This window comes from Pantherophis guttatus, chromosome 5 (genome assembly GCF_059756535.1).
Source record: "Pantherophis guttatus breed Tessera chromosome 5, ASM5975653v1, whole genome shotgun sequence".
Taxonomy (NCBI): Eukaryota; Metazoa; Chordata; class Lepidosauria; order Squamata; family Colubridae; genus Pantherophis; species Pantherophis guttatus.
In genome coordinates, this window is record NC_142067.1 from 72944301 (window position 1) to 72957289 (window position 12989).

The 12989-nt window shown below is 50.4% G+C and overlaps 1 long non-coding RNA gene across 1 annotated transcript in view; it reads right to left on the reverse strand.

Moving 5' to 3' along the window:
- Positions 1-10011: 10011 nt before the first annotated feature.
- Positions 10012-12989, reverse strand: part of LOC132712467 (uncharacterized) — a 36366-nt gene continuing 33388 nt past the window's right edge. The window contains exon 4 of the long non-coding RNA XR_015728243.1: positions 10012-10769. This is a non-coding gene — a long non-coding RNA (uncharacterized LOC132712467). The remainder of the gene's footprint in view (positions 10770-12989) is intronic.

The window sequence follows — 12989 nt, forward strand, 5'->3', positions numbered from 1 at the left end:
GCTCATCTGAGGCTTTTTTGCTAAGAACCTCAGCTAAATCCTTGTATTCCATGGGTATGCTCTCAGTTGGTGTGGCGTGACCAGGCATGGCTGTTTCTTGATTCTCTGTCTCCTCAATTCCTTTATGTGGATACTCAGCAAAAGTCACATTCCTCTGAAATTTTATGATGCCTTGTTTCCAATTGATTTTTGGGTTCCATTTTTTCAGCCATGCAAGGCCCAGAACCATTCCATGCCAGGTGCCACTATAAATGTAAGCCTTTCCTCATGGCTTCCAATGCCTATATGTAGAGGCTCGGTGACCAAAGAAGCTGGCTCCCCTCCTGCTATTGACCCATCTAGTTGGCAGAAAACAATAGGGTTTTTCAGCTTTCTTACGTTAATCCCTAACCTCCCTACTAAGGTTGGGCTGATCAAACAACGGGTGCACCCTGAATCCACTAGAGTGGATACTTATCTCCCTGTCTTGGTTTGGGATAAATAGTTGTGAGAAATAAAGAAATTAGGATTATTCCTGTAAAAAAGTATAGCCTAAGTTACGCCATTTTGAAATCATGTCAAGGCTTTATTTTACTCTGTAAAACCTGATTATATAATTTAGCTGACATTTAAGAACATGAGAAAGGAACTGTGTAATTCCTGTGTTCTTGAGAATGTGTTTATCTGGCAGGAAATATGCTTTCAGGTCATCTTGCCCTCATTAAAAAGGGGAAGTACGCATATGCTGATATTACATATTACACGTATAAGCAATATTTTTAAGTGGGGTATTTTTATATACTGGAATTGTGGGGACTTTCCACAAAGGGGAAAACATGTGTTTAACTTGTTATATAAAGTCTGAAATTGTACTCAAGGGACATGCTTGTATCCTGGCTTGTATCCTGTACGATGTAACCTGAAATTGTATAAAAGATGGTAAGAAAGACCCTAAATTTGCTCTCTCAATTTGAGAGGGACCTTTGCAAAGAAATAAACTTTTTCTTGTCTTGTCTTTCAACTCTCTGTCAATTATTTTCCGGGTGACAGATATTTCCTGTGTATCACAATAGTCTTAAGGGGAGGGTAAGCGGTTTAATTGGTTTGCTTACCAGTGGTTCATCATCTGGATCACTTCCGAATGAGTGTGATTCCTCCTGTTCAGATGCCAGGGTTTCCTCCCCAAAGAGGGGAGGGGATGGAACTTCTGTGATCTGCCTGCTCCTCAGGGCAGTCTCCTTCCCACGCCAACCCGGTTTTGCAGGGCCCTCCCCTGGTGGGTGGTTCCGGGCGGGTGTTTGTAAATGACAATCTGCAGCTTGGTGCCCCTCTTTTCCACACTTGAAACAGGCTGAAGATCTTGGAGAGAATGAGGTTTGTGGTTTGAGGGGCTCTTGCTTCCATTGGGGTGGGGATTTCTTCCATGCTTGCCCCGCTTGATACTGATTTCTGGCCATATCGATCTCAGCTTCTTCGGCAGTGACATACCATTCATGTAGGTCATTCGGTGTCAGCCTCCGACTTTACTGCTTTGGCTGCCATAAGAAATGGGTGGGAGAGAATTAGAGACCGTGGGGGGGAAGTGTGCTGGAGGATTTTGAAGAAACGAAACCTAATCTCCGAAGTGGCTATCGGGTCAACCGTCATCGCGTTCCTGATTGATGACGATGCCAGACGTGCTTCCACCTGACCTCTGGGAGACCTTTGGATTGGGTGATTGATGATGGACAGTGGGAGGGGATGCTTTCTATATGCAACTTTCGTGCCTATTGCTTTAGTTTCAGCTTTTCCTTGGTAGCATTCATTTCATTTTCCAGTAAAAGAACATTACTCTATAATAATGGAGTTTGGCTCATTTTTTCCTGGACTTTGAAGGAAGCACACCTGATATTTGGTGCACCTCTGGCCATGCAGGCATTGTATAGATCATCACTCACCCGTCTTTGAAACAGCTCACCAAAATATCTCCAGTGCACACGACACACGAGGTCCCAGAATTCTTCAGTATACTCTACTACTGGCTGTCGCCCCTGCTTCACCACCTTAATGCAGTCGCATGCTTTGCGATCTGCCAGTGGGTCCTTGAACCGACGTTGCAGGGCCATCATGAAACAGTTGAAATCCCGCAGTTCTGGTACGTTGGCATTATGTAGGGTCACCATCCATCTGGTCACGGCACCCTCTAGGGCTAGGGTCATAACTCGCACTCGGGATCCTTGGGTTTGGAAATCACGCCCATACTCTTGCATGTAGGTTAGCACATGTGCCACAAAGAATCCTAATTGTTGCGGATTCCCATCAAACTTCATGTGGTGGCTGGGTCCTCCGAGCCTATCTTATCGGAGGAAGAAAGCTCCGAACATGAAGGAGAGGAGGCGGCCAGGCCTCCCTCTCCAGGACCCTCCTCTCTGGTAATGCCTCCGGAGGACACCGAAGGCCAAACGTTAGGCTCAGAGCCAAGCATGTCCCCGCAGCCGCAGGTGGACAACGACGAGGAAAATAAGTGCTGGCTGGACCCTCACCAGAGGCGCAGGGAGAAGCGTGCGCAGCAGAAGGGAAGGCGTGCCAGAGATTAGCTGAGTCACTGGACCACACCCCACAGGCTATAAAAGGGAGTGTGGTGGCCATTCCGACTCTGTGACGGACAAAGCTAATCTCTGGCAAAGCACTTTGCACCTTCGGACAGAACACCTATTTTGCTGTCGATTCAATTACGAACTGTGTGTATTTTTGTCTGTGTTATCGGAGTAAAAGCCCTTGGCAGGCAGCCACAGAGTTGCTGCCAAGTTCCTTATCACTGACGTTGTGTGTTTGAAAAGTTTATTTAACCCTCGGCTGGCTGGTTGGGTGTGTGCTTGGTACGGGGACAGAACATCTTGTCCGTCACCCCAAACGTTAACCCATCTCTAACCGAGATGGATCCACAGCTGTAGCAAATAATACAACAATTACAAGATGATAATCAGCTCCTGCAGCAGCAACTCAGCCAGCTAACTGCGCAGCTGGCTTTGGGAAATGCTCCTGCAGCTGCCCCTCCACCTCCTCCTCCTCCCCGTCAGAAATGCCCTATCAATGTGCCAGATAAGTTCTCTGGGCAGCAGATGTTCCTGGCCTTCATGGGACAATGCCAATTGTTTATGGCTATGAGGCCGGAGGACTTTCCGGACGACCGGGCTCGGGTGGCATTCGTAATTAACATCCTCTCTGGCAATGCCGCCCAATGGGCCACACCCCTATTGCTGCAGAATAGCCCCTTGTTGGCAGATTATCAGGGCTTTTGGCAACATCTGAGGGTGATGTACGAGGACCCCCTGAAGACTCAGACAGCAGCCAGGCACCTCAAGGACCTCCGTCAAGGGAAGCACCCCCTGCAGGAATATGTGGCTGAATTTCGGCTTCTGGGCCAGGACTCTGACTGGAAAGATGCAGCGTTAAGGGACGCTTTCCAGGATGGTCTCTCCGATGAACTGCAGGACGATCTGGTTTGGGTGGAGGCGCCTCAGACCCTCGACACCCTCGTAACACAGTGTTTGCGCATCGACACCCGCTTCCAATGGCGCAAGACCCGCCGGCCCATCCAGGAACCCCCAACCATTTCTGCACCCCCGTGTCCCACACTGACAGCGTCCCAGATCACCCCGCATTTCGTGGCAACTGTGGAGGAGCCCATGGAGCTGGGAGTGGCTCGACCTCACCTGACAGCCCAGGAGCGAATGCGGACATGCCAGGGGGGATTGTGCCTCTATTGCGGGGAGGCTGGACATTTTGCCGCCTCCTGCCCCAGGAAGAGCAGTGGGTCGCTCAAGCCTGTTCCGGAATCTGGGCGTGACCAGCTGAGAAACGGGGCAGGCCTGGCCTAGGGGAAACCCTGGGTCAGGCACATAGCCATGCCCTGCCGGAGTCGGCGGCTGTGGACTGTGAGCCCCCTCGGCACCTGATTCTGGACACCTGGGTTTTGTTGGCCAACCGGTCGGAGGGGCTTCAAGCGCATGCGCTGGTGGACTCGGGGGCCATGACGAACTTCATGGACCAGGCCTTTGTGGCCCATTTTAAGGTTCCCTTGGTTCCAGTGGACCCTCCGTTGAGGGTCGAGACTATTGATGGGTGGGAACTTGTAGCAGGGCCCATTAAGTTCATGACTCAGCCTTTGCGCCTCACCATTGGGGCCCACGAGGAAGCGATCCAATTTTATGTGACGGCGGACCTGAATTTCCCGCTGGTCTTGGGGATGGCCTGGCTTCGGGCCCACGATCCGCAGGTGGCCTGGACAAGGAACGCCATCTCCTTCCCGAGCCTGCAGTGTGTCGACCACATCCACCACACCTGTGCTGGCCAGGATGTCTCCACCCCTGCCGTCTCTTTGCCTCCTGAGCTGACGCCCTTCGCCAACGTGTTCAGCGAAAAGGAGGCGGACCACTTACCCCCGCATCGACCCTATGACTGCCCGGTGGACCTGATCTCCAATGCGCCACTGCCCACGGGACGCCTGTATTCCATGTCGGAGCCCGAGTTGGCCGCCCTACGGGACTTCCTAGACAAAAACTTGGCCCGAGGGTTCATCCAGCCTTCGTCCTCCCCTCTCTCGGCCCCGGTCCTCTTTGTGAAGAAGAAGACGGCGGGCTTACGCTTGTGCTGTGACTCCCGGCGGTTAAATGCAATCACCGTGCGGAATCGTTACCCCCGCCGCTCATCCCGGAGCTGATGGAGAGGTTGCGGGAGGCCTCGATCTTCACTAAGCTTGATCTCCGAGGGGCCTACAATCTGGTGTGCGTGTGAGAGGGGGAAGAGTGGAAGACGGTGTTTGGCACCCGATACGGCCACTTCGAGTACACCGTCATGCCGTTTGGACTGACCAACGCCCCCACAGTTTTCCAGCATCTAATGAACGACATTTTCCGGGACATGTTGGACCGGTTTGTGGTTATATACCTGGATGACATTTTGATCTATTCCCGGACTCAGGAAAGCCACCTCCAGCATGTTCGCCAGGTCCTACAGTGCCTGCGGGAGCACCAACTCTATGCAAAGTTGGAGAAATGTTACTTCTTCCAGACTTCCATAGAGTTCCTTGGGCACATCATCTCCCCTGAAGGCATTGCCATGGACCCGCGCAAGGTAGAGGCCTTGCATAGTTGGGAACCCCCTCATCGGGTGAAGGACATCCAGCATCTGCTGGGGTTCGCCAACTACTACTGAACTTTCATCCTGGGCTTCGCCACCCTGACCTTGCCGCTGACCCAGCTCCTTCCAAAGAAGGTTCCGTTCCAGTGGGGTCCCCCGCAGCAACAGGCCTTCGAGGTCCTGAAACAGACCTTCATCATGGAACCTGTCCTGAGGCACCCCAATCCACATCGTCCATTGGTGGTCGAGACAGATGCGTCCAATGTGGCGATTGGGGCGGTGCTGCTACAGGCCCCGGTGGATGGTGGCACTCTTTTTCCCTGAGCTTATTACTCCCGGAAACTCAATCCTTCCGAGCGCAATTACACCATCTGGAAAAAAGAGTTGCTGGCTATCAAGGCAGAGTTTGAGGCTTGGCGGCATCACCTCGAGGGGGTCCGACACCAGGTGGAGGTGCAGACGGACCATCGGAACCTGGAACACCTCACCACGGCCAGGAAGTTGAACCAGTGGCAGATCCGGTGGTCGTTGTTTTTCGCCCGGTTCAACTTCCACGTGACTTATATCCCGAGCGGCCACAACCAGAGAGCAGATGCTCTATCCCACAAGCCGGAGTACTTTTGCCCTAAGGACTCCCTTCCCCCACGGATGGTGCTGCCAGTGGAATCCTTTCCGCGGTCCAGGAACCGACGGACTTGCGGGCTCAGGTTCTGGAAGCGCAGCGTCGGGATGACTGGTTGCAGCAGCGGAAAGGGGAAGTCGTCCCCGCATCCCCATGGACTTTGGAGGAGGGCTTGTTGAAGCACCGGGGCTGGTTGTACGTGCCCACGAGTCCGCTCCGAGCCCTCATCATGAACCAGTGCCATGACAACCCCGCGGCAGGACATTTCGGGTTCTTTAAGACGCTGAATCTGGTGACACGGACTTTTTGGTGGCCTCGGGTATGGCACAACATGCACGTGTACGTGACGTCCTGTGTGACGTGCCAACAGGCCAAAGCCACCTCTGGCCCACCTCCTGGACTCCTCCAGCCACTGCCGACACCAGAGAGACCATGGGGAGCCATCTCCATGGACTTCCTGACAGACCTGCCACTGTCCGCTACGTTCACGACCGTCCTCGTGGTGGTGGATGCGCTCACGAAGATGGCACATTTTATCCCGTGCTGTGGACTGCTATCAGCCTGCACCACAGCCCGCCTGTTCTTGCAACACATCTTCCGCCTCCACGGCCTGCCGGACCGGGTGGTTTCAGACCGTGGGGCCCAATTCACGGCCCGCTTCTGACAAAGCCTGATGGCCGCGTTGGAGGTGCAGGTGTGCCTGTCATCGTCGCACCATCCGGAGACTGACGGGGGAATGGAGAAGGTCATCGGCATCCTTGAACAGTACCTCCGCTGTTTCGTCAACCAGCAGCAGGACAACTGGGCCGAGTACCTTCCCCTGGCGGAGTTCGCCTTTAACAACTCCCAACACACCTCCACCCAGATGACCCCGTTCCATGCCAATGCAGGATACCACCCACGGTTTTTCCCACTGGCCATCTCGGACTCCCCTGTTCCCAAGCCCCAGGACTTCCTCTTGGAACTGCAAGCAGTGCATCAGCTGGTGCGGCGGCAGCTGATCCGGGCAAAGGAGGACTACAAGCGAGTTGCCGACCACTCTCGATGGGCGATGCCACCGCTGGAAGTGGGAGACTGGGTATGGCTGTCCACGAAACACCTCCCCACGGACCGGCCGGTAAAGAAGCTCGACCACCGTTTTATTGGTCCCTTCCCAGTCGAGGCGGTCATCAACTCGGTGGCCTACCAGTTGACTCTGCCACACTCTATGCGACTCCACCCTGTTTTCCATCGGTCCCTCCTGGTCCCTGAAGCCCCAGCGAGCCATCTCCGATGCCCGACAATGCCTGCCCCCCCCAGCTGCAGCCAATGAAGATGACACCTCAACATACGAGGTGGACAGCATCCGGGACTCCCGTTGGCTGAAGGGGCGCTTCCAATACCTCATCGCCTGGAAGGGGTATGGGCCCGAGGATTTCAGCTGGGTGGACGCTTCTTTCGTTCAGGCCCCTGACCTGGTACGGGCCTTTCATGATCAGTTCCCGTCCCGACCACATTCCGACTGTCAGACCCGGGGGAAGGGTCCTGCGGTGGGGGATAGTGTTGTGGCTCCGTCCTCCGAGCCTATCTTATCGGAGGAAGAAGGCTCCCAAAATGAAGGAGAGGAGATGGCCAGTCCTCCCTCTCCAGGACCCTCCTCTCTGGCAATGCCTCCAGAGGACACCGAAGGCCAAATGATAGGCTCAGAGCCAAGCACGTCCCCGCAGCCACAGGTGGACAGCGACGAGGAAAATAAGTGCTGGCTGGACCCTCGCCAGAGGCACAGGGAGAAGCGTGCGCAGCAGAAGGGAAGGCGTGCCAGAGATTAGCTGAGTCACTGGACCACACCCCACAGGCTATAAAAGGGAGTGTGGTGGCCATTCCAACTCTGTGACGGACAAAGCTAATCTCTGGCGAAGCACTTTGCACCTTCGGACAGAACACCTATTTTGCTGTGGATTCAATTACGAACTGTGTGTATTTTTGTCTGTGTTATTGGAGTAAAAGCCCTTGGCAGGCAGCCACGGAGTTGCTGCCAAGTTCCTTATCACTGACGTTGTGTGTTTGAAAAGTTTATTTAACCCTCGGCTGGCTGGTTGGGTGTGTGCTTGGTACAGGGACAGAACACTTCACCCCAAGGGGGAGAGTTTCTCTTTCCAGTTGCGGGGCCCGGGGCTGGTTGAGAATGGGTGCCGGTGTTCGTGCTGCCTGGGGGGGAGGGTTTGCTGGGTCTTCTCCCACTGCTGCTGCACCCCCTGCTCGATAGGCAGGCTCCAGAACGGGGGGTGCCTCCCGTGGCATCATCCGCAACTGCTGCCCTTTCAGCACTCTTTGGTTGTTGTCCTGGCTCCCTTCGGATGTTCAGATTTTCCAAAGTTTCCATCACCAATTGGATTATATGCCTCTTCAGATAGTCCTCCCTCAGTGGTGCTTCGGTCAGTCCACCCTGGTTAGCAAGGGCTTCTATTTCCAGTTTCCACCCCGGTTTTTGGTTGCCACGGTTGAGGGTGATTCCTCTGGTTCTCTCATCCCAGCCATCTTTCTTCCCGATGCCAATTGACCAGCGGGGCTTTTCAGGATTCTCCAGGGTTACCTCATCCTCTCTGATGGGGTGGACGAAACAGGTATCCGAACTGGGTGGCGGTTGCTGTCTGTCCCCAGCAATCAGTTTCTCCCTCTCTCTGCTTTGTCCAGACATGATTTGCAAGGTCCCCTCCATAGAGCAAAGATTGCTTCTCTGTGTTGACCATTTTGCAGATCTTGCTTTCTGTAAGGATTGCCTCTCCTTCCAACTTAAGAAAGTACGAACTCTTGAAACGTGGTTGTTCAAAAGGATTCTTTTATTAAGCAGAAGTGAAAGCCATCCAGCTAAAGCACGATCTGAATATCCTTAGGCAAGACAAGTAGGATTAAAGCAGTAGAGACCCCTCCCTTTAAATCAGAATGCAGATTTTAGCCAATACACGTTTGAAGCTGTTTACTATTTCCTCTGAGAACCCACCATTATACTTTAAAGTGAGGCAACACACATGGCTATCATATAAATTCCTCCAGGTAAAGGGAATCTCAGGCCTCTTTGGTGCCAGGATAAGCTGCCCTGAGTCTCCGGAGAAGGGCGACATATAAATCAAATATATATATGTGTGTGTGTGTGTGTGTGTGTGTATGTATGTGTATGTGTATATATGTGTGTGTGTGTGTGTGTGTGTGTGTGTGTGTGTGTGTGTATGTTTTTCTTCTAGCCAGGTTTTCCCTACGTAGCCAAGGTTTTTTTTTTGTAGCTCCATCAACTCGATTCTGGGCTTTTTTCCTTTCTAACACCTAGCAAGCTCTAATTCTAAGCAGTTAGAGCTTCCTAGGTGTTAGAAAGGAAAAAAGCCCAGAACCGAGTAGATGTGATTCTACTGAGCTGGAGCTACAAAAAAAACCTTGGCTACATAGGGAAAACCTGGCTAGAAGAAAAACACACATAAACCCTACGAAGAAGTAAGAAAATATATATATATATATGCATATTCTTTCTAGCCAGGTTTTACCTACGTAAGCTTTGATCTTATGCAGCCCTGGTTCTGTGAAATCTCATTCACAAGTTTCTGGGCTTTTTGTTTCTTGCTAACAGACAGCAAAGTCTGCTGCCCTTTGGGAGACTCAGATAGCTATTTCTGCCTTTTAAGGCATCATCAGTGAGCCACACCCTCTTCTCAGGTATCCTCCCTGTAAAGGTACAATGTTTCTTTTTCTTTCTTTTTCGTAGGCTTTTATAACATCAAAGCTTACGTAGGTAAAACCTGGCTAGAAAGAATATGCACATAAAAGCCTACGAAAAAGAAAGAAAAAGAAACATTGTACCTTTACAGGGAGGATACCTGAGAAGAGGGTGTGGCTCACTGATGATGCCTTAAAAGGCAGAAATAGCTATCTGAGTCTCCCAAAGGGCAGCAGACTTTGCTGTCTGTTAGCAAGAAACAAAAAGCCCAGAAACTTGTGAATGAGATTTCACAGAACCAGGGCTGCATAAGATCAAAGCTTACGTAGGTAAAACCTGGCTAGAAAGAATATGCACATAAAAGCCTACGAAAAAGAAAGAAAAAGAAACATTGTACCTTTACAGGGAGGATACCTGAGAAGAGGGTGTGGCTCACTGATGACGCCTTAAAAGGCAGAAATAGCTATCTGAGTCTCCCAAAGGGCAGCAGACTTTGCTGTCTGTTAGCAAGAAACAAAAAGCCCAGAAACTTGTGTCTTGGCGACGTTTCGACGAAGTCTCATTCGTCATCTTCAGGCTGGTGTTCTCGGCTTCTTTGCTCCTGGAAGCACGAAGCCGAGAACACCAGCCTGAAGATGACGAATGAGACTTCGTCGAAACGTCGCCAAGACACTTCCAATTTTATGTGGGAGAAGACCCGAATAACCAAAGACCTACATATATATATATGTGTGTGTGTGTGTGTGTGTGTGTGTGTGTGTGTGTGTGTGTGTGTGTGTATGTGTATGTGTATGTGTATGTATATATGTATATATGTATATATGTATATATGTATATATGTATATATGTATATATGTATATATGTATATATATGTTGTAAAATATCTGTTGACACAGGCCAAATTGAATCCAAGTCTACCCCTTCCTCCAATTGAATGACAGTATCACTTTTCGGGATCTGACAGTATGAACTGAATGCAACCAAAGAAAAACAAGGTCTGAGGCAATAGGTGTGAAAATCACATACAGAAAGCATCCCCAAAACCCTCCCCCCAAGGGACCAGTCAGGATTGACCAATCCGCATTCCCCACAAGGTGTCATGTGGGGTACAGCTTCCGATGTCTCCATCCTTCTGGTATGCCAGGACGGTTGACCTTGACTGGTTATCACCACACCTCCTAGCTGCAGAGAAAGCGCTGAGGGAAATTCACTCCCTGTTACGAGACATCTTCACCAGCTCGCTTCCCATCATTCAACTACCAAGACAGTTCCCCCTTCCCCCCATTGCTTGCAACCGTAGCAAGCAAGCAATATCAAAGGGGAAGCTGACATTCGGCCCTCCTGCAGAAGAGATGTTAGTCCTAGAAAGAGAACAGAATAAAGGGAAACAGAAAATCACATAAACTGGTAACATATGTACAGCCTCATAACTACAGTTTATCAGGATATTTGGAATGAAACAATTGCAGCTGCCTCAGAGCTCTAACATCTCACTCATTTACCCATTCAGATTGAGCTGATGGGAAATGTTTCCAAGCCACCAAGTACTGCACCTTCCCTCAATGTTTCCTCAAAGCCAATATCTCCTTAATCTCAAAATGCTGTTTTCCTTCGATGAGTATGGGGACAGGAGGAGGTTCTTGGTCTGGACGCAGGGGGGACATGTGCTCAGGTTTCAATAAACTAACATGAAGCACAGGATGAATCCTCCGCAAGGTTTTAGGTAATTCTAACTGCACTGTAACTGGGTTTACAATGTGTACAATAGGAAAAGGACCCACATATTTAGGCCCAAGTTTTTTTGACTTTTGGGTAGTTTGCAGGTACTTGGTGGAAAGGAAAACTCTATCTCCTACTTTGTAATCCCTACCCCGGATTCTTTTCTTATCAGGTTGTGTCTTATGGGCTCGGTGATGGGATGAGGTGAGCCTCATCCAGGGCCTTACGTGTTACAGTCCAGGTACCGCATAGCTGTTCAATCCAATCAGCCAATGAAGGTATTTGTGGTTTGTCCTGAGGCAACTGGGATGGTACAAAGTCTTGACCCGAGACCACCTTGAACGGGGTAAAACCAGTACTGCTGTGTATAGAGTTATTATAGGCGACCTCTGCAAAAGGCAACAGGTCCACCCAGTTATCTTGCTGATAATTTATGTAACATCTAAGGTATTGTTCCAATACCGAGTTAGTTCTTTCACAAGCCCCATTGGTCTGAGGATGGTGGGTGGAGCTTAACCCTTGGGCGGAGCCTAACAACCCCTGGAACTCCTTCCAGAAGTGGGAGGTGAACTGAACCCCTCTGTCCAAGATTATTCACTCCGGAACTCCATGTAATCTATACACATGCTGGACAAACAGTTTAGCCAGAGTTTTAGCCGAAGGATATCTCCTTCCATGGGGTTCCTGGTCTGGCTAAACTCTGAAGTAACCCAGGGGGTTTCCCAGGCAGTTTCTTCACTGATGCACATACAGGGCAGCTCGCCACGTAGGCTTCTATGTCTTTCTTTAGAGCCAGCCACCAGAATTGTCATTTAACTAAATGCAATGTCTTTATGAATCCAAAATGCCCAGTGATTTTAGCATCATGGGCATGTTGTAACACCTCAGGTGGGTGGGAACATACAGCTTCACTCCCCCCAGGCGAGACCCTCACAAAGTGTATACTCATTGGAGTGGGCTAAAAACCACTCATAAGTTTTCAAGGCTTTTTTTAACTGCTCACTCAAGTCGCCAGACAAGGTTAGGTCCCCTTTCACCTGGGCTCTGGTAACTACTGGAGCCACCAGCTGTTTTGAAGGGACAACTGGGCAAACCACTTCTGCCCAAGCACTATTGTATTGAGGTAGTCTCAAGAGAACATCTGCCATAAAGTTCTTCCCCCCAGGAAAGTAGCGTAGAGAGAAATTAAAGCAGTTAAAGTTTGGGCCCAGCGGACTTCCTTGGGTGACAATTTCCGGGGCGTCTTTAGGGCTTCTAAGTTTTTGTGATCAGTCCACACCTCAAAAGGGTGCTTTGCTCCTTCCAGGAAGTGCCTCTATGTTAGTAGCACCCAATGAACAGCAAAAGCCTCCTTCTCCCAGATCCTCTCAGTTTCAGATAATATCTGAGATGTATAGGCACAGGGTTGTAGATTTCCCTCAGCATTGGCTTGGAGTAACACTGCCCCAATGGCCACATCATTGGCGTTGGCCTGGACGACAAACAGGGCCTCCATGTCAGGGTGTTTAAGGACCAGATCATCAGCAAACAATCATTTCAGTTTTTCAAAATCTGCCTGACATTTCATAGTCCACTCGAGAGGCCAGGAAGGTTTTGGCTTCACTTCACCCTTTGTTTTCAGGAAGTTAGTAATCGGTAAGGCAATCTTCATGAACAAGGGGATAAACTGTCAATAGAAGTTAGCAAATCCCAGGAAACTTGTAGTTGTTTGCGGGTACGTGGAGGCTCCCATTCCAGGACTGCCCAAACTTTCTCTGGGTCCATTTCTATCCCCTCATGTGAGATGTGATACCCCAAATAGTCAATTTTAGTCTGGTGGAATTCACATTTTGACAATTTAGCATACAGCTCAGCAGCTCTAA